Here is a 24745-nt window from a genome sequence, read left to right as displayed (position 1 = left end):
TCAATCTGACACCCACAAACGGGGTTTCAGACCAAAAAAGGTCTCGAAACTACCATATTTGCCCCAAAATCTGGCGCCACTTTCGATATTCTTTTTATATTAATGCTTGAGCAAGGTACAACACCTGAGGGGACCTCTGCACTGAGACTCTGCGTCCAAATGCTCTACGGAGTAAGAGTCCTAAGGGTCTATTTATTCTTACAAGGGATGCCCCAAAAGCAGTAAACTCAAAAGCAATTTGTCCCAAAAGCTTCTGATCCTAGAAACTGCCAAAAAGCAATAAGTGCAATTTGCGAAAATCCGTATAGTAGCCACATCAGCATGTCAGCGCATAATACAAAAATCAGTATTGTTGCCACGTGGCACCTGTCAACGCGAATCGCGAGTCTGCCGTACAACCTGTTGTCACGTCATATGTCCTCTGTCCGAGCAGTACTACCACGTCATCATTTTGTGACATATCCCCCTCTTGAAAGAATTGTAATTGCCGTCAATTACGCCTGCAAATCAGACATAAGCCATAAATCAGTTCAGTAGACCGACTCGAAGTACCAACGCACTAGACGACACAAATCTAGCACTTGTACAAAGATGACAGTCACATCACATTCACATCATATCACATAGAATCCATTCTAATCTAGGACCATGATTCTTGGCAACGTATTTAGCAATCACATCTAGATCCACATCAGACCTCACTAACGTCGGATTAACTAATCCCATATTGCGATCATGTCCATAGATTCTCGAGACCGAAATGCTGCAGTCATTTCATCAATCATTCCATCTGCTCTCAAACACAATCATGTGTGAGTAATCATTTCCAAGAATTCCAATCCATCAATCACACATGAGTTCGATCATCAATTCTAACTGTGTGGCCATCTCATCCCTCGAGAACTCTTGATGCGCTCACGACAACTCCATTCAATCATTCATCATGATTCTTATCTCAAATCGTGATCAGGTTCATTTTGGAGCTGTCATTGCTCCCACTTCGTCATCATCATCAATTTCCACTTGTTATCTGCACACAAAAAGGAACATTATTTTCACACATAAATCAGATTCATCTCGGGGAATTTCTATTTTAAAGTTCTTCATTCACACTGAACGCAATGTTTCAATCATTCAGTCTAGTCATCTCATCCGTCCAAAAGTCTTGATGCACCTAGTCCCTGTATAGCCATCTCATCCCACAAGAACTCTTGATGCACTCACCACAGTATCCATTCATCTGATTCATATGGGAATCTTGATGTACTAGAATCTTATTTCATCATTCATCATTCCTCATGCATCATCATTCAAATTTCAAAACAAAATTCATCATTTTTATCTTGAATCGACGAATTCATTCCTCAGCTTCCGTTGCTCCCGATTGCTTTCAGATGAAAATTCCTTGCCATGTCATCCTCGACTTCACCTACAAGACAGGTAAAATTTCAAGCAAATGGTTCACCTCGTTGCAAAAGAGTCGATGTTTGGTTCCATGCTTCCAAATGCTTTCATATGCATGTTCCTCGCTCCAATTAGTTATTTGCATACAAATAACAAGAGCTTCCAAAAACATTAATTCCACACGCATTGAAATTTTCTTTAAAAAACCCTAATTTTCCAAAGTTGTTGGATATAAGATCTATTCGTGCCAATGCGTAGAGCTTGTTGAGAGGATCAACTTTGCCTTCTGTCACTATTCAAATTCTCAACCGTTGAAGAGATTTTTAAAGGTCTTTTGGCAAACTTCTTGCCAAAAATTTGTCCTATTCTTCATTTTGTTCTTCAATTCCCGCGTCGGATTTCCACTTTTCTTTGCCTGCCCACTGAGAGGTGTTATCTCTGTCAGATTCTCCGGGATTCTTTATGGCTTTGCCCTGTAAGACAAAGCGATGAAGACGGAAGCACGCTCGATGCACGATGAAGTAAGGGTGGGTGTGGCTAATAAGTCCGTGTTCGGGGGGGCATGAAGATCCTTAAATAACAATTTCCAAAGTGCCGAAGTGCCCTGTTTGCTCTTTGATAGGACCGATATTCTTTGAGAAAAGCACACGCCTGATGCTTTGATACCACTGCCACAGGCTTGGGCACCCCAAATCGGGAATCTGACACAAAACACCAGAGAATCACTTAAAGTACTTCACAACTTTAAAATTTGAGTCGACACGGCCCAGCATAGTTCCGTGCCCAGAGGTATTTGCCCCAAAATCTGGCGTCCTTTCGGTATCCTTTTTATATTGATGCTTGAGCAAGGTACAACACCCGAGGAGACCTCTGCTCTCGGACTCTGCGTCCAGATGCTCTGCAAAGTGAGGCCCCAAGGATCTATGTATTCTTACAAGGGATGCCCCAAAAGCTGTAAACTCAAAAGCAATTTGTCCCAAAAATTGCCAAAAAGCAATCAACGCAATTTCCGGAAATCCGTATAATAGCCACATCAGCATGTGACCACATAATGCGGAAATCCGTACTGCTGCCACGTGGCACTTGTCAGGACGAATCACGGGTCTACCGTACAGGCTGCTGTCACGTCATCTATCCTCTATCCGGGCAGTATTGCCACGTCATCATTTTGTGATAGGCAGGTATATCCGTGGACTCAAGTGGGCGACAGAATTATTGGTAAGTTCTTTGAGACTATGGGGCCTCGCCATGCACGCACCAAAGTTAGTCAGTTGAGGAGACCTTATAAGTCAATTGCTACAGAGCCTGCGGATATGTGTGCAATTGCTACTGACTTTTATCGTGAGTTGCTTCCAGCTGAGCCACTGTCAGAGCGTCAGGATGCATGCAGAGAGCAGGTTTGGGCACAGATGCCTTTCCTAGTTACTGAGGAGATGCGTCAAAAACTAGAGATGCCTCTCTAGTTGGAGGAACTCCATGAGGCCCTCACTGCACTCCCTCGTGATAGTTGCCCAGGGGAGATGGTTTGACTCCCTGCTTGATTTCGGAGTACTCGGAGCTGCTTCGTCCGGATCTGTGTAGCACACATTTTGTACACTGGTGATAGGCCTGACAGCATGAGTGAGGGTCTGATATACCTTATTCCCAAGGAGAGAGGCTCCTAGGATGAGATTCGGCAATGGTGACCTATCACCATTGTCGACTTAGCCTACAAAATCTTAGCAAAGGCTTGGAGTGTCACAAATGGGAGCGCATGGCAATGTAAAATATACTCGGATAAATAGAATTTATCACTTAATACTGAGGCCAAACAATATAGAGAGAGAGAGAGATAGAGAGTGAGAAGATTGACATAGTACTAGGACCAACAGATGGATTGGTCCCCCCCCCCCCGTAATAGTATCTTTATTACTAAGGAGAAGTCTATACAAACACTTGAACTGAACGTATTACCACGTTCGTTCTAGAATAAGACTTGATGGTTCCCAAAAGCCTCTGCTTCCATCCTCAGGGCAAAGCCCTATTCCTAAGAACTTCCGTTCCTTATTCTGAATCTTCAAGAATCTAAGTTCAGGGCATGGCATCCCTTCCAACCCTTTTCCGACTTTGCTCCCAGAGTCCTCTTCCTGCAGACCAACTCTGCTTTCTCGACAAGAAGTCCTTCCTTGGGCATCTCAAGTTCTTGATCCAACTCGAGAGTCTAACACTCTCAGACTCATGAGTCTACTTCCGAATCTCGGGTACGAAACCCTTGGGCTGATTTGGCTCTAGTTCCTCAGAGCGCTTTTCTCCTTCGGAGGCTCATGTCTTCCTCTATTCCTACTCCCTCATGAAGAGGAAGTACACCAGCAATCAAATACTCAGAGGTCATAACATGAAAATCATTACCTTCGCAATCTCGACACTCGAAATGCAATTTGGTTCTCGAAAAGAAATTGCCCGGAAGAGATCTCTGCACAGAGACTCCTCTCTTACAATCCTGCACACAGAAGTGGTGTGCTCTCGCGTTCCTTCTTGTCAATCAGCCCCGTCTATGACGTTTATGGGCTGACAAACAGAGAAAAACAGCAGCTTGTCGCGATGAAAACTTGCTCTGAGGCACTGCTTCGCAATAGAACTCGCGCATTGGGTCTTGGCGACATCGGGTACACTCGGGGCAGCCATGGGCATCTGTCACAAAGTGATGACGTGGCTGCCAGAAACCCTAATTCTGCTGAAACCCTAACCCTAAAACCAAAAACCTTAATTCTGCTGAAACCCTAACCCTAAAACCAGAAACCCTAATCCTGCTGAAACCCTAACCCTAAAATCAAAAACCCTAATTCTTCCCTAACCCTAACCCTAACCCTGATTTACTGGACAACAGCGTGATTTACGGAAAGCTAGGTAGCTTTTCGGCGTTGCTTTTTCTACGCAAATTGCTGAGAAAGAGAGAGAAATAAAACAAAGAGAGAAAGAGAAAGCCTCTCTACTTTATTTATTAAAAGAAAGAGAGAAGAAGAACTTTTGCTTTATTTGCCAAGCTTTTGAGCTTTTGATTTTCAGCTTTTGGGGCTCTGCTTTGGCATCCCTTGTACTCTTTAAATAAGTGGGTAGGCCACTCACAACTCAGAGCATCTGGACGCAGAGTCCGAGTGTGAGCGCCTGCCCGCACTCTTGTACTTTGAACTCAGATTAATACAAAAAGAAATACCGAAAGGGGCGCCAGTCTTTGGGGCCAATATCTCTAGGCACGGAACTCCGCCGGGCCAGTGTCAATCAATTGTGAACTGTGAACTGTTTTGAAGTGGTTATTTGGTGCTGTCGTGGTATATTCTAGACTTGGAGTGTCCAAGTCTATTATAGTGGTATCAGAACACGGCCGATTCCTCTTATCCGATCCCAAAAAAAAATTCCGCGGCACCTATGGCTTCAGGCAAAGATCAGTCGACTCCCTCTACATCCGGAGATGCGGGAAGGGATCACAACGAAGAATCCAGTAAGGAGTATGGCCCGCCTCGACCTACTCAGCCGGAGCGTCGAGAGATGGAGCGTCGTCAATTGATCGGCGATGCAACAAAGATGATGCTCAATTTTGCCAAGGACCTGAAAATGGCAAAATATATGAGCAAGACCTGTTTGGAGGAAGTGCACGCGCATTGACGGCAGACCACAAAACCACCCAAGAAACCTCCTACTCCCAAGATGTACACAGAGCAAGAATTAGAAGAGCTGGTTGATGCACGAATTGCTCAGCTTTTTGACGCGCAAAACAAAGTTAAAAAGCACGGCAAAAAGCAAAAGAAAGGCACGGACTTCCCGGGCTATTTGGGTCGTCAGTCGACATTTGAAAAGGCAAAGAAACAGAAGAAGCGTGTTCGATTTGAAGAAGTACCAAGTTCTTCTTCTTCTTCTTCTTCTGATAGTTCTTCTAGCTTATCTGACTCGAGCGAGGAAGACCGAAAAGCCAAAAAGCAACGCTTCGGAAAGGGCAAGAAAAAGGCAAAGAAGTCTAAATCTCGTCCAGTGAGTGACAGTTCTATAGAGGACTCGTCTATAGACAGTTCAGACTCTGACGACGACAACTTTTATGCAAAGAAGAAGAATTTTTACAAAGCCAACCAGTATGACTTTCTGCAAGACAAAAGCAAGAAAGTCCGAGAGTTTTAAGGAAGGTGGACAATCAATTAAATTTGACACGCTTTTTGGTTATAGAGATGCTTCGAAGGCTTTGTCTTTTGTACAGCAGTTTGACATCGCTTTCGCGGGAGGACGTTACTCAGAGCACTCTAAGATTCGGAGAGCTGCCTCTTACTCTAAGGGGAATGCTCGAACTTGGTGGTCCACGCTCCTATTAAGCAAGACTGCGCCAGTTAAATGGCTGAAATTCAAAAGGCTTTTTATTTCTTCATGGTTGACTCCAGAGTATGAACGTGATATACGAACTGCTTGGGACCATCTTCGAATGACCAAGAAAGATACAGTGGACACTTATTACCCGCCTCTTCATTTAAGAAGATCTCGTTAAAGGAACAGATTGAGCGGTTTACCTTGGATCTACCTACAGAGATCCGAGATCACTGCTTGGAACAGAAGTCAGCTTCTATTCACGAGTTGATGAGTCATACGAAACGGGGTTTTGCCATCCACTCTGGCAGTATGACTTACCCCACCGATAAGATCATGACACAAAGAGCTGAACAGACTTCGACAAATGAAAGTAGAAAGAGAAAGAGCGACCCAAAAAAGAAGGATGAAACAACCCAAGCATACTCCTCAGGAGCGGGCTCGCTACATAAAGGAGGGGAAGTGCTTTGAATGCGGGGAAACTGGGCATATCTCCGCGAAGTGCCCTAGCAAGGCACCGAATGAACAGGATGAAGAAAGGCCAGAAAGTTCTAAAGCAGCTAAGAGACATGGCAAAAAAGGGAGATAAAAAGCAGAACTGGTACCACATCGCGTGGGGCTTGAACCGAATCAAATGAATGAAAGTACAAACTTTGCTGCTTTTGGGGCAAAGTGAAAGATCAGGAAGCTCTTTCGAAGGAGCCAAGGCCAACTTCTTGAATTGGCGGCTCGATTTGGAATTACGCCCGATAGGCCGAGGCCACAGGTGGAGGTAGTTCGAGTGGCACCCGGACGGATGTTGCCATTACACCGAGCATTGGCAAACTTTCTTTGCAATGACAGGAGTGTTTAGGGCACGAGGAGTTTTACGTATTTGCCTTCGGAGGTTGTGATGTTCTACTCGAAATCCCTTGGTACCACAATAACAACGCCGTGGGTGACTACCGGGACGAGAAAGCGACTTTGACAAATGAAGGGCTCAGAGATTGTACTTGATGAACTTCAGTTTCTTTACTCTTTTTCTTTTTAGAGAGAACTGAACGATGGATAAAGGTCGAATATGTTTTGACCTAAACAAAAGAACGCCAAGATTTTATCCACACTCATGCCGATTGCTTTTCAGAGGGCCTATCAGGCGAGTTACCACCCGCTCGTCCTGAAGATCATACCATTGATCTGATACCTGGAAGCACACCACTGAACCGGCCACCTTACCGTGTGAGCCGAGCACAGAACGAAGAGATTATGAACCAAGTGAAAGACCTCTTGGAAAAGGGTCTTGTCTAGCCTAGTACTTCACCGTATTGCTCTCCAGTGTTGTTGGTTTTGAAGAAAGACGGACCTTGGAGAATGTGCATCGATTATAGAGCTCTCAACAAAATCACCATCAAGAACAGATTTCCAATTCCTAGGATCAATGATATACACAACAGATTACAGGGATCCTCATGTTTTAGCAGGATTGATTTGAAGAGTGGATATCATCAGATCCGAATCGCACCGGATGATCGACAGGATTTTTCGAGAGTACAGGCTATTTGCTGGTACTTTCTTTGACGATATCATTGTTTTCTCCAAGAATGAGGCAGAACATAGAGATCGTCTGCTTCAGGTCTTTCAGGCATTACGAGATCACAAGTTAGTGATTAATGCAAAGAAAAGTGAATTTTTTTCTACCAGAGATACACTTTTTGGGACACATTGTGTCAGCAGCAAGAGTGCAAATGGATCCGGCCAAGATAGAGACTATCCATGATTGGCCCGATTTGAAGAATGTCCAAGAAGTTAGAAGGTTCTTGGGACTGTGTTCGTACTACAGGCGGTTCATTCAAATGTTTGCAGAGGTTGCTTCTCCTTTGCATATCTTGACACAGAAAGGAGTCCCTTTCTCGTGGGGACCCACAAAGAAGTCGTTTGAAGTATATTGTGATATTTGTGGTCGTAGTCTGGATGCGGTCTTAATGCAACAAGGCCAATGTCATGCCTATGAGAGTCAATTGTTCTCAAGGCCGAAATTGACAGTACTGTGAGAAAGAGCTTTTGGCGGCTATCCATGCTCTTATTCAGTGGCAACATTACCTACTCGGAGCCAATTTTACAGTTTTTCACAGATAATGGGAGTTTATGCTACTTCTTTGTCATGGAAGCAGCTATCGGAAAAGCAGATGCGGTGGGCAACGTCTTGTCAAAATTTACTTCCGGATTGTCCATTTGCAGGGACAGAAGAAATTGGTGGCAAATACTTTGTCCCGAAAGCCGTTGGTTCTGGCTATTTCCGCAATACATCATAGGAACTTCGAGAATATGGTTGGTAGTGCGCCACAAAACAGATTTTGCAGATGTATTCAGTTGAATACAGCAAGGGGAGATATTAGCGGATTATTCCATTCGGGATGGCTACTTGATAAAGAAAACCATGTTGTGCGTTACACAGCCGTTAAGGGAAAAGGCTCTAACTGAATGCCACTATCCGCCTTTTACGGGTCACCGCGGCATTGCTACCACCTTGAAAGGGATAGAGAGATACGTCCTTTGGCCGAGACTCAAGAAGGATGTGGACGAGTTTGTGCGCAGTTGCTTGGTATGCCAGAAGGTCAAGTTTGACAGGCATAAAGCACGGGGATTGTTACAGCCTTTTACCCATACCCACCCACCCTGGGAAAGTATTGCAATGGATTTCATCTCCCAAGAACACACCGTGGGCACGATTGTATATTGCCCAAGTCTTCAGATTACATGGCATGCCTGAGACGATTGTCTCTAACAGGACCCGAGGTTCACGAGTTTGTTTTGGACGGCTATTTGGTAGAACATAGGCACGCGGTTGCAGTTCTCGTTCCACCCGCAAACTGATGGGCAATCAGAGATTGCTAATTTAGTGGTACTGGCTTTGTTGAAGTCCTCTTGGTTGGATCAGAAGACTACTTGGGAAAGGTTTTTACCTTTGGTGGAATATGCCTATAGAAACACGTTTGACTCTTTGATAGGGAAGATGCCATTTGAGATTTTGAATTTGCTACAAAGGTTCTACCCTTCCTTAGCGCGAAAGATAAGATTTTTCTTTGAAGCCGACCAGTTCACGAGGGACTTGGTCCGGAAGGCTTTGTAGAAATTTCAGGAAAGACAGAAAAAGGCAGAGATCGCCATTGTCGCAATTTGAAATTAAAGGAGAATGATTGGGTGCTCTTACATTATGGGAAGGTACGCCCGAGAAAGAAAATAAAAAAGGGAAAGGAGCGGCTTCTTTGCAAGCTTAGCATGACATCCTGTGGACCTTTCCAGGTTTTCCGAAAAGATAAATGATATCTCTTTTGGACTGAAGCTGCCAGAATACTTGGACGATTCACAATGTTTTTTTTTAATATGTGAGTCTCTTGAAGCCTTTTGAAGGCGATGTGCCTGAACAACCCGAATTGGACGAAAACGAGCAGATACTCGTTCCTAAACAGAAATTGGCACAGAAAGAAAGAAGGTAAAGCGAGCTGACGGTTGTTGGTTAAATTCAAGACCCACTTCGCACTGGATGCAAAGCGAATGGAGGAGGAAGACTTAGCAGATATTCCTCAGAATGTGAATCTTTACCTTGAAGCTTTTGGTTTAGCATAGTCTATTCCAAATGGAACCCAGAATTCAGCTTCGCCGGAGGTCTGGTGCAGTGGGTTTGCACAAGAGGGGAGTTACTCCGCTCCTTTGTCAACAGATGCCTCGATTTTTGAATACTAGAGTCACTGATGTCTCTTTGAGCTTCAAGGATACTGAAAGCTGACAGTATTCTGCTGGATGACTTTATGAAATGGAATTCCAAAATATGAAACTCATTTGTTCTTGACTTAAGTGCAGGAACTGATAGACGAAATGACTACAGCATTTTGGTCTAATTGATCTCGAATAGACATGGTTGCAATAGGGGTTAGTCAATCGGACATCTATGAGGTCCCGACTGGATCTAGATGCAATTGCTAGCTACATTGCCAATAAACCATAGTCTAAGATCCGTATGAATGTTGAATGTCCTGTGATGTCTAGTGATGTCCTGTGATGTCGTGTGATGTGACTGTCGATTCGTACATGTGCTAGATGTGTGTTCCTAGTATGTAGGTACTAACAGTCAGTGTCTGCTAAGACAGTTTATGGCCTCTGTCTGTTTTGCAGGCGTAATCGAGGGCGATTACAATGCTTTCAAGAGGGGGGTATGTCACAAAGTGATGACGTGGCTGCCATAAACCCTAATTCTGTTGAAGCCCTAACCCTAAAACCAAAAACCCTAATTCTGCTGAAACCCTAACCCTAGAATCAGAAACCCTAATTCTACCCTAACCCTAACCCTGATTTGTTGGACATCAGCGTGACTTATGGAAAGATCGGCAGCTTTTTGGCGTTGCTTTTTCTACGCAAATTGCTGAGAAAGAGAGAGAGAACCCTCTTTGCTTTATTTTAGCAAGAGAGAGAAAGAGAAAGCCTCTCTGCTTTATTTATTAAAATAAAGAGAGAGGAAGAACTTTTGCTTTATTTGCCAAGCTTTTGGGGCTCTGTTTTTGGCATCCCTTGTACTCTTTAAATAAGTGGGTAGGCCACTCACAACTCAGAGCATCTGGACGCAAAGTCTAAGTGTGAGCGCCTGCCCGCACTCTTGTACTTTGAACTCAGATTAATACAAAAAGAAATACCGAAAGGGGCGCCAGTCTTTGGGGCCATTATCTCTAGGCATAGAACTCCGCTGGGCCAGTGTGAATCAATTGTGAATTGTGAACTGTTTTGAAGTGGTTATTTGGTGCTATCGCGGTAGATTCTTGACTTGGAGTGTCCAAGTCTGTTACAGCATCGCCAGCGGCATCGCCTTTGAGGCTTTTTCTGTAGTCCCAGAGAGAGAAAGAGAATCTGCTTTTAGTGCTCCTGGCAGCCGGCAGCAATAGGGGCAGCCTTGCCGGCATGAGTAGGGGAGGGAGAAGGGCGCCAAAGAGAGGGAGAAAGAGATCGTTGTTGCTGAGAGAAAAGCATCGTGGGCTGCTAGCGCTGGTTTTTTTTTTTTAACTTATTTTAATTGAGGGCTGGCCACTTATTAAGTGGGCAGCCGGACCTTTTCAAAAAAAGTATGAACCTGCCCCAAAGCTCAATAAAACCTTATAAGCTGAAAACAATGCATACACAGCACTTCCCAGGCGTCCCTAGATGCAACCACATGCACGGATGCAATGCAGATATAGACTTCCTCGCGGAAAAGCATCTGCTTTCCAAAGCAATCTCCGTTTTTCCTCAAAGTTTCCTTTGAACCCATCTTCATTCAAGTGTTTGCTCATCCTTGTGCACAATTCTAACACAGCTCGGAATTTCCTCCCGACTATGGGATATTCCCTTTCGGATGCCCCCGTCACCCACCTTGTGACGCATCAGGAATACCCTCACCTAGTCTTTTCCTACCGAACTTACGGTACAATCTCCTTCGCGATGCTCTTTGTCACCCATCCAATGATGCATCAAAGATGTGCGTTCCCGGATGGTCGAATACTTCTTCCAGGTGCTCCTTGTCACCCATCCGATGTGACACATCAAAAGTACCCGTTCCTGGTGGCCTTACAGATATTCCCATTCATAGTGCTCCCATCATTACTCTGAATGACGCACTAGAAATATCTGTACTCGGATGTCTCCAGTGTGAAAACCCCTCTCACTTAAATTTCCAATAATCGTTTAGAATTATTTTTCTGTCAGATTAAGCCAATTTAGGACTCTGGAGGCAGAGTCGGAAAAGGGTTGGAAGGAATGCCATGCCCTAAGTCTGGAAGGTGAGATCCAGAGGCAAGAACTTAGATTCTCCAAGCTTCAGAATAAGGAATGAAAGTTCCTAGGAATAGGGCTTTGCCTTGAGGATGGAAGCAGAGGCTTACGAGAACCATCTAGTCTTATTCTAGAACGAACGTGGTAATACGTTCGGTTCAAGTGGATGTATAGACTTTGTAGCGCAGATAGTGTGTCATGCTCTCTACAGTGGGTGATCCTCAGTGCAATGTGCGTGACAATCTCACTCAAAACAGACTAAAAACAGGAAACAATAGACAACAACCGAACTCACAGGGACACAACAGCAACAGTAGACCACAACAAATGACTCGACTATCTCAAAGAACTGATACAGACTCTGGAGTGGCAGCACACACAGCTCCAGCCCAAGACTCTCAGGTACAATGGGGTGTCCAGGCTCAGATGTGCAGGGATGGTGAATAAGTGCTCTGTGTATAGACTCACTCTAAACGACTACGTTCGACCATACATGAAGATGATGATGCTAATGACCCAAAACAACTACTCATATGTACAATCATAAAGAGCCACCAACGGCTCATAAATGTCGAGTCAACTAAGTCTATCTCCAAACTGAGTGGTGGTGGTGACCTGGCCACGATGTCCACTAGACCACCGTCAGTACCCTGCCACGTGTCACTCCCCAGCCCAGAGGGTCCGTCCAGTGTGAACCAGAGCAGCTGTAACCAACTGTCCAACTGTCTATCCTGTGAAGTGACACTGTAGCCCTGCTACAGACTTCTCCTTAGTAATAAAGATACTATTACGACTATGTACTCAGGACGCCTAGTGACACACCCATGGCGGTGTGCACCAGCAACACTGTCACAGCAAGGAACGCTCTGCACCTGTGGTACCTGACCTTGAGGCCCCTACGAAGTATAGTACCGGAATGGGGGCTATGTGTACGATCCCAAGAACTGCTGAGAGGGACCTGCTGATGCTCCTGCATACCCTACAGGTGTCTGGACTTGTGTCCCTGGTTGTGTGTACGATCCCAAGAACTGCTGAGAGGGACATGTTGATGCTCCTGCATACCCTGCAGGAGTCTGGACCTGTGTCCCTAGCCCACTCCATCCGTATCCCACAGGAATCTGTGTAGACCTATAACCATACAAAAGCATCTCTTGAAATCCTTGTAGCTGTGCTCTTAGGTCGTCAATGATCTTTGACTTTATCTTCAATGCTTGTTGTAATGCGAAAATCGTAGCATCTCGATCTGCGATGGCACTCTCGGCGACTCTCAAAGATCCCTCCATAGCTGCATATGTGGCGGAGTGACGTTGGTGCGTGGCAGCTAGCTGCTCTGTACCTAGTTCTATGGTGGCAATAGCAACCCTTGAGTCCTCAAGTAACTTCTCAGAAAGCTGAAACAGAGAAGTAGAGTCGGGCATCCCTGAAGATCCCTCAGATGCATGGGATGCTGGAGGACGCATAAGTGGCACAGCCGGTGAGCTAGGAGTCGGTACAACGGGTGTAGCAGGTACCTCTGAGATGGTTGTAGATGGAGCGTGAGATATGTTGACTGGAGTATGAGTGAAGAGGGGAGAAGAAGGGAGAGGATCCTGTAAGCGCGAAGTGGCCATCCTGTCCTGAGGAGCGGAAGTAGGCATTGGCGCTGGCACAGCAGAACGAGGGGTAGAAGTAGATGGAGTGTGACTCGAAAGATGCGTCACCCTAGTCTGCTGGCTCTCTGAAACTGGCAAGGAGAGTAAAGACTGCAATGTATCCTTCCCCACTTTTGCTTTGATCTTCTTTTTCTTGGTAACTGTAGGGTCGGCCTGAATACTTACAGATTTTCTTTTCCCTTTCGAGGTTCCCTGTGGATCCTCATCCACTTCGTCAAGGCTAACATATATATTTATGACCCATGCCAAGAGAGGTGCTGCAAAACATTTTAAGCTTAACTGCACAGATTGCACTTGGGCCCGAAATCATTTAGCCCTAGACTGTAAAGGGGTAAAGAGAATCTGGTGGAATCCACAGGGTATGATGTGGATTAAACAGTAGAGGCCGTCGCAGTGGGAGAAGATAGTGGGAAGATCACCTTTTCCTTTATCTTCTTTGGCTTCTCTAGCGAGAAAGTAATACCTGAAGATTGCCAGAATCCGTTTGTTCCTTTCATAGTTTGGGTGATCCGAACTTAGCAGTTCTTGACATGCCTGAATTGTTGCATCCTTGGACAGCTTAGAAAAAGTGCGTGTAGCCGGCTTCACAGATGGAAAGCTAGTCATACCCGTGGCATGGCCAAGCCTTGTAGCTGTCAACTTGTGGCCCCTTACCTTTGGAAAGTCTTTTAACAGTTGATGTATCATCTCCGCAAGAACAGTGGTAGGTAAATCGGCATCGGCCAATGCTGTGAGAACCAGAGTCTGCAGCTAAGCATTGGAAAAGACCTCGCTCAGAGATGGTCGAGGCTACTGTAAATAAAAATCCAAAGAGAACGCGGTGCGATTTTTGGATGTTGCAGGCCTCTTGATTATATGACTCATGATTGGCTGTTTACCTTTCTTTTGAGCTGATTTTGTATGGTCCTCTTGATCACTCGAAGCATCTGACTCGGAGTGTGCTTCTGAATCAGAAGGCGAGTCTGCTTTGTAGCTTTCATCACTGGGGTCGTTGGAAGTTATGTCATCCAAGCCGTGGCTACTGCTTGCTGACATCTCCTCACTCTCTGATTCTGCAGCCACAGCTTTCTTTTTTCTCAACAATTCTTTTTGCTTGCTACCACCTTCTGTCTGTTTCTTACTACCTCCTGCCATAGTGAGTAGAGTGAGTGCAATTGGAAGAGTGTATCAGACATGAGACCTGACACTAGCAAGACTAGTATACGAGGTTGAGGTAGAGAGCAGTAGATTAGTAGATTCGATAGGGGCTGTTTTTATTTTTAGGGTAAGGTCGAGCGGTGTTAGCTTGGGGCGATCCTAGTAGGGGCGAGGCACAGATTGGTAGGAGCGAGGCAAGGGGTAGTGGCGAGCCAAAGGTTAGGGAGAGGGTTGAGGCAAGTTAGGGGCGAGCCAAAGGAGACATAGGGCGAGGGGTGAGGTTGAGGGTAGGGCGAGGGGTGAGGGGGTGGGTAAGTGCGAGAGGTGGGGGGTTGGGTAGGGGCAAGGGACTGGGTAGGGGCGAGAGGTTGAGTAGGGCAAGGGAGAGAGAGGGTAGGGGCGAGAGAGAGAGAGAGAGGGTAGGGGCGAGGGAGAGAGAGGATAGGGGCGAGGGGTTGAGGGTAGGGGCCAGAGGTGAGGGGTGGGATTGGGTACGGGCGAGGAGTTGAACGTAGGGTCGATGGGGTGGGTAGGGGCGAGGGAGAGAGAGGGTAGGGGCGAGAGGTGAGGGGTGGGATTGGGTAGGGGCGAGGGAGAGAGAGGGTAGGGGTGAGAGGTGAGGGGCTTGGGATTGGCTAGGGACGAGGGATAGAGAGGGTAGAGGCGAGGAGTTTGAAGCATATGAAAGCCAGGGAGCAGAGAGAAATTTGGTTTTAACGTTCAAAAGCAAAAGCACGAACAAAAGAGAATTAATGCCATGAAGCACCAAAAGCAAAAGCAGAATAAAAGAGAATTTAAATGCCTTGAAGCAATCCAAAAGAACCCTCAGAGAAATATGCAACGAGAGTTGAACTCAAGACCTGACCTAATCTACCACAATGAGGGAGAGAGATGCTAACTGCTGAGGAACAAGGTAAATTGATTTCCAGAATATTTAACTAGAGTGTATGTATGAAGGAGGGAGGGAGATTCGGCTGGGGAAGAGGATTTGAAGCGTAACAAATATAATCATAGTGCATGTAGATTGGAGACAAGAGAGTAGAAAACGATGAAATGAAAAAAGGTGATGAGTGTAGTGACTATGAAAGAGAGGAAGAAAAGTGGGACGGGAGAATTATAGATTCCATAAAATAGGAGATGAAAAGGCGGAGTTAAACTCATGAACAGCTGAGAATGCGATTACATCAAAAGTGATACACTTGAAAAGAAGATTAGAGATGTAAGAACGGTTGGTGGGTTGGTGGACACAGAGCAAGAGAGATACATCTGAAAGCTTGAAATCTGATTGAGGTTACAGACAGAAGAGAGAAGGCTGTACTAAAGATAACATCGTTGAGAACGCCTTAAACTGAGTTAGAGGATTGGTGATAGCTTTTCACCCTGGATCCATTTACTAGTGGCAGGGGCACACCTTCTAGAGTGACTAACTGGAAAGCCCCCTGTGGCAAAATCTTTTCCACCACGAATGGCTCTTGCCAGGCTAGGACAAGCTTCTTAGCTTTCTTCAGATACTTAGCTTGATAGAGTAGCACCAGGGAACCCTGCGTTATTTTCGGCTTTCGGAGATAGCGATCATGCCACGCTTTGCGACGAAGCTGCTCTGCTTCTAGAGCTAGAGAAGCCAAACTTCGGCTTTCATCCAGAAGGTCAAGACGAGAGACAGATGTCGATCCCAAATCTCCATTGGCACGCAGACTACCCACTCGCGGAGATCCTGAGTTGAATTCGAAGGGCGCTATCGCTTCCAAACCGAAAGCTTATTGAAATGGGGTGTGATTGGTTGTGGCTTTGAAAGAAGTTCGGTATGCCCAAAGGGTGCCGTGGATAGCTTGAGCCCAAGTCGCAGGATGGAGATGACATGCTTTCTGCAGAAGTGCTATGAGAACCTTATTAGTGCTCTCAACCTGCCCGTTTGCTCTAGGGTAATAGGAACAAGATTTGCGATGAAAAATCTTGTAGTTGGCAAGCAAGGTTGAAATCGTCTCATTCACAAAGTGACTACCCCTATCACTGGTGATTTCCAGAGGACACCCAAACCTGCACAAAATATTTTCGAAGAGAAACTTGGCTACAGTAGTGCCAGTGCAATCCGTTGTTGCCAGTACCTCTGCCCACTTTGTTGCATAATCTGTAGCCACTAGTAGATACTTCCAATTGCCTGGTTGGGTGGAGGGAGTAATTGGACCCACAAAGTCAATGCCCCATCTCTCAAAGGGCTGCCATGCCATAGAGACCTGCAGAGGACGGTTTGACTGCTTGCTTGGTTTAGGGCCATAGCGCTGACACACATCACATACTTTTACATAGGCAATTGCATCTCGAAAAATATAGGGCCACCATAAGTCACACTGGAGAATCTTCTGAGCAGTAATATGGCCAGGGTAATGGCCACCAGTGGGACCACTGTGGGCATCCTCCAAAATATACTTCACTTCATGAGGGGAGACACACCGCCTCAGAGCACCATCCTGTCTTGACTTGTATAGCTGGCCTCCAATTAGAGTGAATGACCTAGACTTCAACAACAGTCGTCTCTTCTGCAATGGAGAAGCGTTCTCTGGGTACACGCCAGTAGAAAGCAGATGCAAAACATCGCCGTACCATTCCGGAGTGGTATCCACCTTAAAGAGACTGCTATCTGGAAAGTCGTCAGCAATCCCCGTTGCTTCTTCACCCGTGTGAATGCGAGAGAGGTGGTCGACAAGGACATGATGTTTGCCGAGTCTGAGTACCACTTCGAAATCAAATTCTTAAAATAACAGTAGCCATCGCCATACTCGACCTGCAACTTGCGGCTTGTTGAGCAGATAGCGCATGGCATGGTGATTAGTAACAACTGTGAAGTGGACCCCTAATAAATAATGCCGAAATTTTTGCAGAGCATACACAATAGCTAAACCTTCCCTTTCTGTGGTGCTATAGTTGCGTTCGGCCTTGGTGAGTAGGCGACTGGTACAGTGAACAGGGCGATCCACGTTGTACTCCTTATTAGGCTGAGTCAGCACAGTCCCCACAACCAGTTGACTGGCATCAGTATGCACATGAAAAGGGAGAGACCAATTGGGAGCTACTAGGATAGGCGCTTCAGTGAGGCGTTTTTTGAGGTATGCAAAAGCTTCAACCTCTGCATTTGACCATTGAAAGGGAACAGTAGCACTGGCTAGGCGTGTTAGGGATTGAGCCACCTGTGCATACATGCGTATAAACCTGCGATGATAGCCTGTGTGGCCTACAAAGCTCTGCACCCCTTTTGGGTTGATGGGAGGTGGTAACTTTAAGATTGCCACGATCTTCTCTAGGTCAGGTGCTAAACCTTTAGCAGACACCACATGGCCTAGAAGTGTGCCCTCAGTGACCAAAAAATGACATTTGTTCGGATTTAGCTTTAGGCGTGCCTCTCTGCAGCGGAGGAAGACAGCAGAGAGCTGAGCGAGGTGTTCCTCTAGATTTTCCACTGGGGTTGAACATTGGATGCCCAACTGATTATATCCACTAAACCCATCCATGAAACTGTACAAAACATGCCCTGCTACATCTTCGAGCACACGCTCAGTGAAAGGTGTGATAAAACCATCTAGGATAGTTACCTTATTCAGCGCGGGGTAATCTATGCACACATGAATTTTATGGGGCTGCTTCTTAGGAGCTATCACCATGGGTGATAACCACTCAGAGTGCTCCACAGGTACAATGATCCCTCCCTCTTGCATTTTTTCGAGCTTGACAGCCTCTGCATACTTTGGGTTGAGCTTATAAGCTCGGCCTCTGACAGGCTTAGCCCCTTGAACCAGAGGGATAGTGTGGAGACCCAATTCTCGTGGAATCCCTTCCAAATCCTTGTAGGACCAAGCAAAAACATCCTTAAAAGAGTGAATAAAAGAAACTACCTGATCAAGTAATGGGGGATGCTCCCATAACCAAGCTGCTAAGAGGACGTGCTGAGGGTTGTCAGGGTCGCCCAGGTTGACTTTTTTGACAGGGTAAGGAGGTGTAACTGTGGAGGGTACTTCAGAAGTTGAGAACTGAGCTGCCTCTTGGAACTTCGAGACTTCATGTGTTGGTGTTTGATCGATTGGAAACTCCGCATACTCTTCTTGTAACCATCCTGGTGGAAGCTCCTCGAAGGGTAAATCTTCAGACACAGACATAACTGAGTGCTTTTGAGGGGGGGGGGGGGGCATCCAACCTGGGAGATGTTAGAGGGAGGGGGGAATCATTGGCGAGTTCATGCAGAGGAGATTTTTTCCCCCTTCCGTGATGTGTTATAGGTTCCCCAAGACTGACGGCTTTTATCAGAGGAACATTTGAATCATGAGAATCAGGGACTAACACACTTACTTCTTCGACTGGTACACTGTCTGTTGTAGAACTTGGGACATTGGTGTCCGTATGAGGAGCTGGGAGAGAGAGTGTTACTAGCACAGGTGAGTTTTGAATAGAGACCACATAGCAGGGCATCGAGGTGGTAGCTTCCAACCACTGCAACAGGTCTTCGTCGGACCCGTCAGGTGGGATGGGCTGCTCAGGGTCCGGGTTGGACTGTACTGACAATGAGCTGTGATGAACCACTAGATCCATACCTCCTTCGAGCCGAATTGGTTGCATGGGGGAGCCAACGAGTATGTATCCGCATGGCATCGTTTCCCCAATCATTAAGTGCCTTAGTATGCTGCAACCATGGTCTACCAATCAGCAAAGAAAATCCTCCCTCCACCTGAGGAAGACTGACCACCACAAAATCCAAGCTAAATGTGAAGTCTTGTACCATCAGAGGCACCTTCTCTACTATGCCCACAGGGTAGAATGTCCTCTGGTCTGCTAATGTAACAGTGAATGAAACAAGGCAGGTAGGCTGCAGACCTAAGGCCAACATAGTAAATTTTGGCACCCAGATCCACCATCCACTATGACGCCTGAGAATTGATGTCCAAGAATAGACACAATGAGACGAGGACTTTGTAGTTGGTGAGGGGAGCGGGAGCAGCTGGATATGAAATCATGTAGGACTCCAAGGGCTACACAGGTAGGTGCCCGCCACTAGGCCCTGCACCAGGGTACAGAGACTAGATGATGGAAAGGGTCACTTCTAAAATTTGCATCAAGTCGAAGCATGTCGTACAGTGACACTTGCTGAAAAGTGTTTTTCAAGATAGGCTCTGCTGTGGGCTTGTTTCCTTTGATTAGATCTTGCTCTGGTATCTTAAGCTTCTGCAAGTCCTCTACGGCTTCCATGAAAGCACCATCAATATCTGATAGAAGCGAGGTAGGTTGGCTATTGACACTACCTGCTGGTTTGTCAGCTACTAAGGGAGTTTGACTCATTTGTGTGACAGGAGATGTAAAAATTGGACCAGGGAGGCTGAGCCCAAGAGCAGCTCTCTATGCCCGTGTGAGCACACCAGCCGGCTCTTCCACTTGCTTCAACCCATCTCGAGAGGCAACTACAAGAGTGGAATGGTGCTGACTGTGATGAGGTTAAGCTTTGGGAATGTAAACTCCTGCTGGTTCTGGTTTGTGCTTGCAGATGTGGATGCTCATTGTTTTGGGCAGTCCTTACTATAGTGATCCTTAGCTTCAGGACATTGTCGACAAGGAGGGGACCCTTCTCGCAACGGACATTTGCTCTGATAATGTCCATACTCTCCGCACCTGTAGCACAAAATTGGCCTATTGGAGGGGCGAGGTGGTCTCTGCCCTTGCTGCATGGGACCGGATGCTGACGTGTAGAAGCTTTGGGGGAGTGAAGGAGTACTAGCATGATAAAAGCTGGGAGATGCGAAGTTGTTGTACATACCTTGCTGCATAGGAGGTGTTGTCAACAGAGGTGGCAACGGGTTTTGATGGCCATAGGGTGAGACCATGTTGGAAGCAGGTGCTAGCCCTTGTTGGAGAGAAGGACCTAGACTTTGTTGAATTTGCCGCAATCCCTTGATATAGTAGCAAACCTTGTCTTCGTGCCCAGATTTTTCGCAGAAGTGGCAATAAGCCCGAATAGGACAATCCTGTGGAGGATGCCCTGGAGAGCGACAAGAACTGCACCATACCATAGCTTTAGTCTCCTGCTGAGACCGAAGCTCTTCTAGCTCTCTCTTGATTTGATCCAAAGCCTCAAGATGTGGTGGTTTCTCTTGTCTAAGAGAGATTGATTTCTCTTCTTGGAGAGCGCGTTATAGTTTTAGGGCTTCAAGTTCACTGCGCAAAGAAGTCAATGGATCAGCAGGACTTTCCGAAAACACAGAGGGAGTCTCTATGTGAGGGGGGTTGGTGAATAGCTTCCTAGCCCCCCCTATCCTAGTAGCAGTTGCGATGAACTCCTCCAGAGTGGCGTCGGGTCGGAGACTCTCTCGGAGTTCTTGCTGAGAAGTTTTGGGAAGCGCCTTCTCTACCCACTTCTTAACCATAAATTCATCGGGTTGTTGGGGAAGCTTGGCAACTAGAGACTTGGTTTTCATCATAAGTTCTGCAAATGTCTCCTCTGGCTGGAGCACCATGTTGGCAAACTCATCCAAAACCTTCTCATGATAGTCACCTAGCCTGAATGCTGCACAGAATTGTTGTCTTAAGGCTGCCCAAGTTGCAAAATGGTTTTCTACAAACTAGATGTACCATTTGTCTGCTAAGCCATCCAAGGTAGATGGAAAGAGTACCAAATAAGCATCCTCTCTATTAAGACCACGACCCCTACAGAGAGATACAAACCTCCTTGCATGGTCGTCAGCATCTTCTGAAGAGAGTCCTTTGAAGGTGGGGAACTTGATGTTCACCTTGGCCAAAACACTTGCCAAAGCCACCATGGCCCCTTGCTGAGCTTGTTGCTCAATAGCTTGCTGTAGTAGAATAGGAGAGAGCTTTACTGGAGAAGGTGATCTGGAAGATGTGGAACCTAATGAAGGAATGGGTGATGTATGTGGAGGTATGGGTGATGAGGTTGATGGACTTCTACTAGGTACTAAAGGTCGTCTTCTGTTATAGTACTTCAGAGGGCTCAGTAGTGCGCTTTGACGCTCGACTGACCGCCTTGTATGTGTCATGCAGTGACCACCAATCCAACCAAGCTTTGGGCAAGAAAACCTTGAACTGGTTGAAGACCGGTCTAGACTCTACTAGAACAGGCAAGTGACTAGACTAGGCTGGACCAGGGACGAGGAGGACTAGACCAGGGTCGAGGAGAACTAGACCAGGGACAAGGACTGGTTGGACCAGGGCGAGGGAGGACTAGACCAGTTGAACCAGGCGAGAGGAGAACAATGCAAGGCAAGGTAGGCAAAGCTAGATAGACCCAACTAGCTTCAAGATTTGTACCTCAGAGTGAGATTTCAGTTGAGGTCCCACCGTGATCGCCAAAATGAGAGCACTTGTAGCGCAAATAGTGTGTTGTGCTCTCTACAGTGGGTGCTCCTCAGTGCAATGTGCGTGACAATCTCACTCAAAACAGATTGAAAACAAGAAACAATAGACAACAACTGAACTCACAGAGACACAACAGCAACAGCAGACCACAACAAATGACTCGACTATCTCAAAGAACTGATACAGACTCTAGCGTGGCAGCACACACAGCCCCAGCCCAGGACTCTCAGGTACAATGGGGTGTCAAGGCTCAGATGTGCAGGGATGGTGAATAAGTGCTCTGTGTATAGACTCACTCTAAACGACTACGTTCGACCATATATGAAGATGATGATGCTAATGACCCAAAACGACTACTCATATGTACAATCATAAAGAGCCACCAACGGCTCATAAATGTCCAGTCAACTAAGTCTATCTCCAAACTGAGTGGTGGTGGTGACCTGGCCACGATGTCCACTAGACCATCGTCGGTACCTTGGCAAGTGTCACTCCCCAGCCCAGAGGGTTTGTCCACTGTGAACCAGACCAACTGTAACCAACTGTTCAACTGTCTATCTTGTGAAGTGACACTGTAGCCCTGCTACAGACTTCTCCTTAGTAATAAAGATACTATTACGACTGTGTCGATCTTCTCACTCTCTATCTCTCTCACTCTCTCTATTTCTCTCTATATCCTCTGGCCTCCGTTTTAAGTAATAAATTCTATTTATCCGAGTATATTTTACATTGCCATGCGCTCCTGTTTGTGACACTCACCTTGAGGATTCAGCCGCTACTTGAGAGAATTATACATGGGACTCAGAAAGGCTTTGTCAAGGAGCGCAATATCCTCGACAACATCTTTACCTTTTGGGAGGCGATTGGCCTTGCACGTCTCTGAGGAGAGGATCTTGTGATACTCCTTCTCGATTTTGAGAAGGAGAGGATCTTGTGATACTCCTCAATTTTGAGAAGGTATATGACAGAGTTGATTGGGATTTCTTGGAGGGCACTCTGCGCAAGATGGGATTTCAGATTCTTAGATCAGAGGAGTGTCAGCTCTTTACAGATGTGCGCACAGCCAGGCGCTCTTGGCAGAGGGAAGAGGGGAACGCTTCATGCTCATGCATTTGGTTAGACACGGCTGCCCTCTTGCCCCTTTACTCTTTCTCTTCTATGCTAAGGCGATGAGCAAATTTTTGACTTCACAGGAGGTTGGTTTGCATGGCTTAGAGCTTCCTCTTAGGGGAGACGAGTTGCTTGACGCTGAGTTTGCTAACGACTCAAGCATGTCCTTGGAGGGTCAGGAGGCCAATCTTCACAGGTGTGAGCGGGTTCTTAAGCTGTTTTGTTCTGCATCAGGAGCACTGATCAGCTAGAGGAAGACCGTGGCTTTCTGGGTTGGCACTGCTCCTAAGCTTGATTGGTCGCCTAGAGAGGACTTCAAGTGGATACACCCCAGGGACTTTTGTACGCTATTTGGGCTATCAAGTTGGCTTGGATTTGTCTCATGAGCAGCAGACTACTCCTCTCCACTAGGAGGAAACTGCTTCACTGGAGCTCGGCACGGTTCTCTTTGGCTGGCAGAGTTGTAGTGGGAGAGGCTGATCAAGAACAATTTGTGGTCACAACGCGACACCCAGTCATCCCAGGCCAAAGTGTCCTGGCAGGTCATCACCTTACCATGTTCTTAGGGAGGGCTGGGGATCATCGACAGCACAGCAGAGCAGAGCCCTCCTTGAGAAGCTTGTGGTCAGAGGACTTCTTCAAGAGAGGAGCCCTCGAAGGAGCTGTTGCTGCACCGCATTCGTGCCTGAGTCCCTCATACGGGCGACCCCTGGAGCCCGTCCATCAGGTGGATTTTTACAGAGATGCGCCGAGTCGGCCTGACCAAGAGTTGGGAGGACCGGTTTGCTGTGAGCCTGCTCGGGTCCTAGGAGCAGTTGCGGAATGGTCTGGCACAGCACCAGCCCACATGCATGGAGGAGCGCTTGAGGCAGCCTCTAGTTTGAAACCCCATGGTTAGCACACAGCCAAGCCACTTGGTTGGTAGCAGGCCTCACGTTTCTTGGGGTCCCCTGGCAGCCCGCACTCTCCGCGACTGGCTACAGTTTTCAGGCCTCCTAGAGGAGATTCAGAGCGTCGAGCTACGAGGCATGAGGGAGGTGCTGATCATGTGTCAGGATATTACAGAGGCTTTACCTGCTGAGTGGCATACCCCTCTTGAGGCAGCAGCTCCCAAATGGATGGGGACCTTCACGCGTATGGAGGTCCTCATTGCAATTAGGGCTTGCTTGGAGTCGGCACCCTGCATGTTTATTGAGGTTCAGGGAGAGGGTCATCTCCACAGAGTCTCAGTAGAGGCACCACACACTGCAGTCGTTTTCAGAGGATCCGAGTTGTGGACATCTGTGGGAGGACTTGTGTCATAGATCTCGGCAGATCTTGAGTGAAGACACTAGCGGCTTTGGGCTTGGGAGAGCCGCCCTTTGATACGATTGCAATTGGACCCGCATTGAGAGGCACCCGCATAAGAGCACCCAGCACGTCACACTTCTCTATTACACCAATTTTTGAAAATCCTTGGCCAGTTTCTAAAGGTTCACGCATTGCAATGGGACCCGCATTGAGAGGCACCCGCATAAGAGCACCCAGCACGTCACACTTCTCTATTACACCAATTTTTGAAAATCCTTGGCCAGTTTCTAAAGGTTCACGCCATCTATTCAAAAATAGAAAATCTCAACAAAGTAATGCCCTCAAAGCATCTAACTCCACAAGGCCAGGCAGACGTTCCAAAACACAAAAGTGTAATCTAATAAGGCAGACAGTGCACATGTGGATACATTCATCGTCACAAAATGAACATTTTAGACCTAGTCTCATTTTTCATTTTTGTTTTTAGCCATCAGGCTCCATTGAATCCATATGTTGAAGTTACATGTTTGCTCTTCAAGGTCCACATTAACTACCTTTTAAATCATGGTGTTAAGCTCCATCAAATCTTCAAGAGATAACCGCTTATTTATTACGTGCCATTATGCCCATTTTCAATTCAAAACCTAGGCATTTGGAACGAACTGGAATCCTCTACATGCAAAGCAATGAAAAATAACCGA

The 24745-nt window shown here is 46.5% G+C and overlaps 1 protein-coding gene across 8 annotated transcripts in view; it reads right to left on the bottom strand.

The window, feature by feature from the left end:
* LOC147435296 (polyamine oxidase 7-like) overlaps nucleotides 1-24745 on the bottom strand; it is a 195447-nt gene that overhangs the window by 147309 nt on the left and 23393 nt on the right. Inside the window, exon 1 of one of the 8 annotated variants that reach the window (XM_086488376.1) lies at nucleotides 367-500. The exons of the other annotated variants lie outside the window; for them this stretch is intronic. The gene's annotated coding sequence lies outside the window, so the exon portion shown is untranslated. Of the gene's footprint in view, nucleotides 1-366; nucleotides 501-24745 lie in introns of those variants that run through there. 8 annotated transcript variants of the gene reach the window in all.

The sequence above is a fragment of the Adiantum capillus-veneris genome, chromosome 18, assembly GCF_014529385.1.
Source record: "Adiantum capillus-veneris isolate H3 chromosome 18, ASM1452938v2, whole genome shotgun sequence".
Classification (NCBI taxonomy): domain Eukaryota; kingdom Viridiplantae; phylum Streptophyta; class Polypodiopsida; order Polypodiales; family Pteridaceae; genus Adiantum; species Adiantum capillus-veneris.
This window is presented reverse-complemented; position numbering and strand designations above follow the sequence as displayed.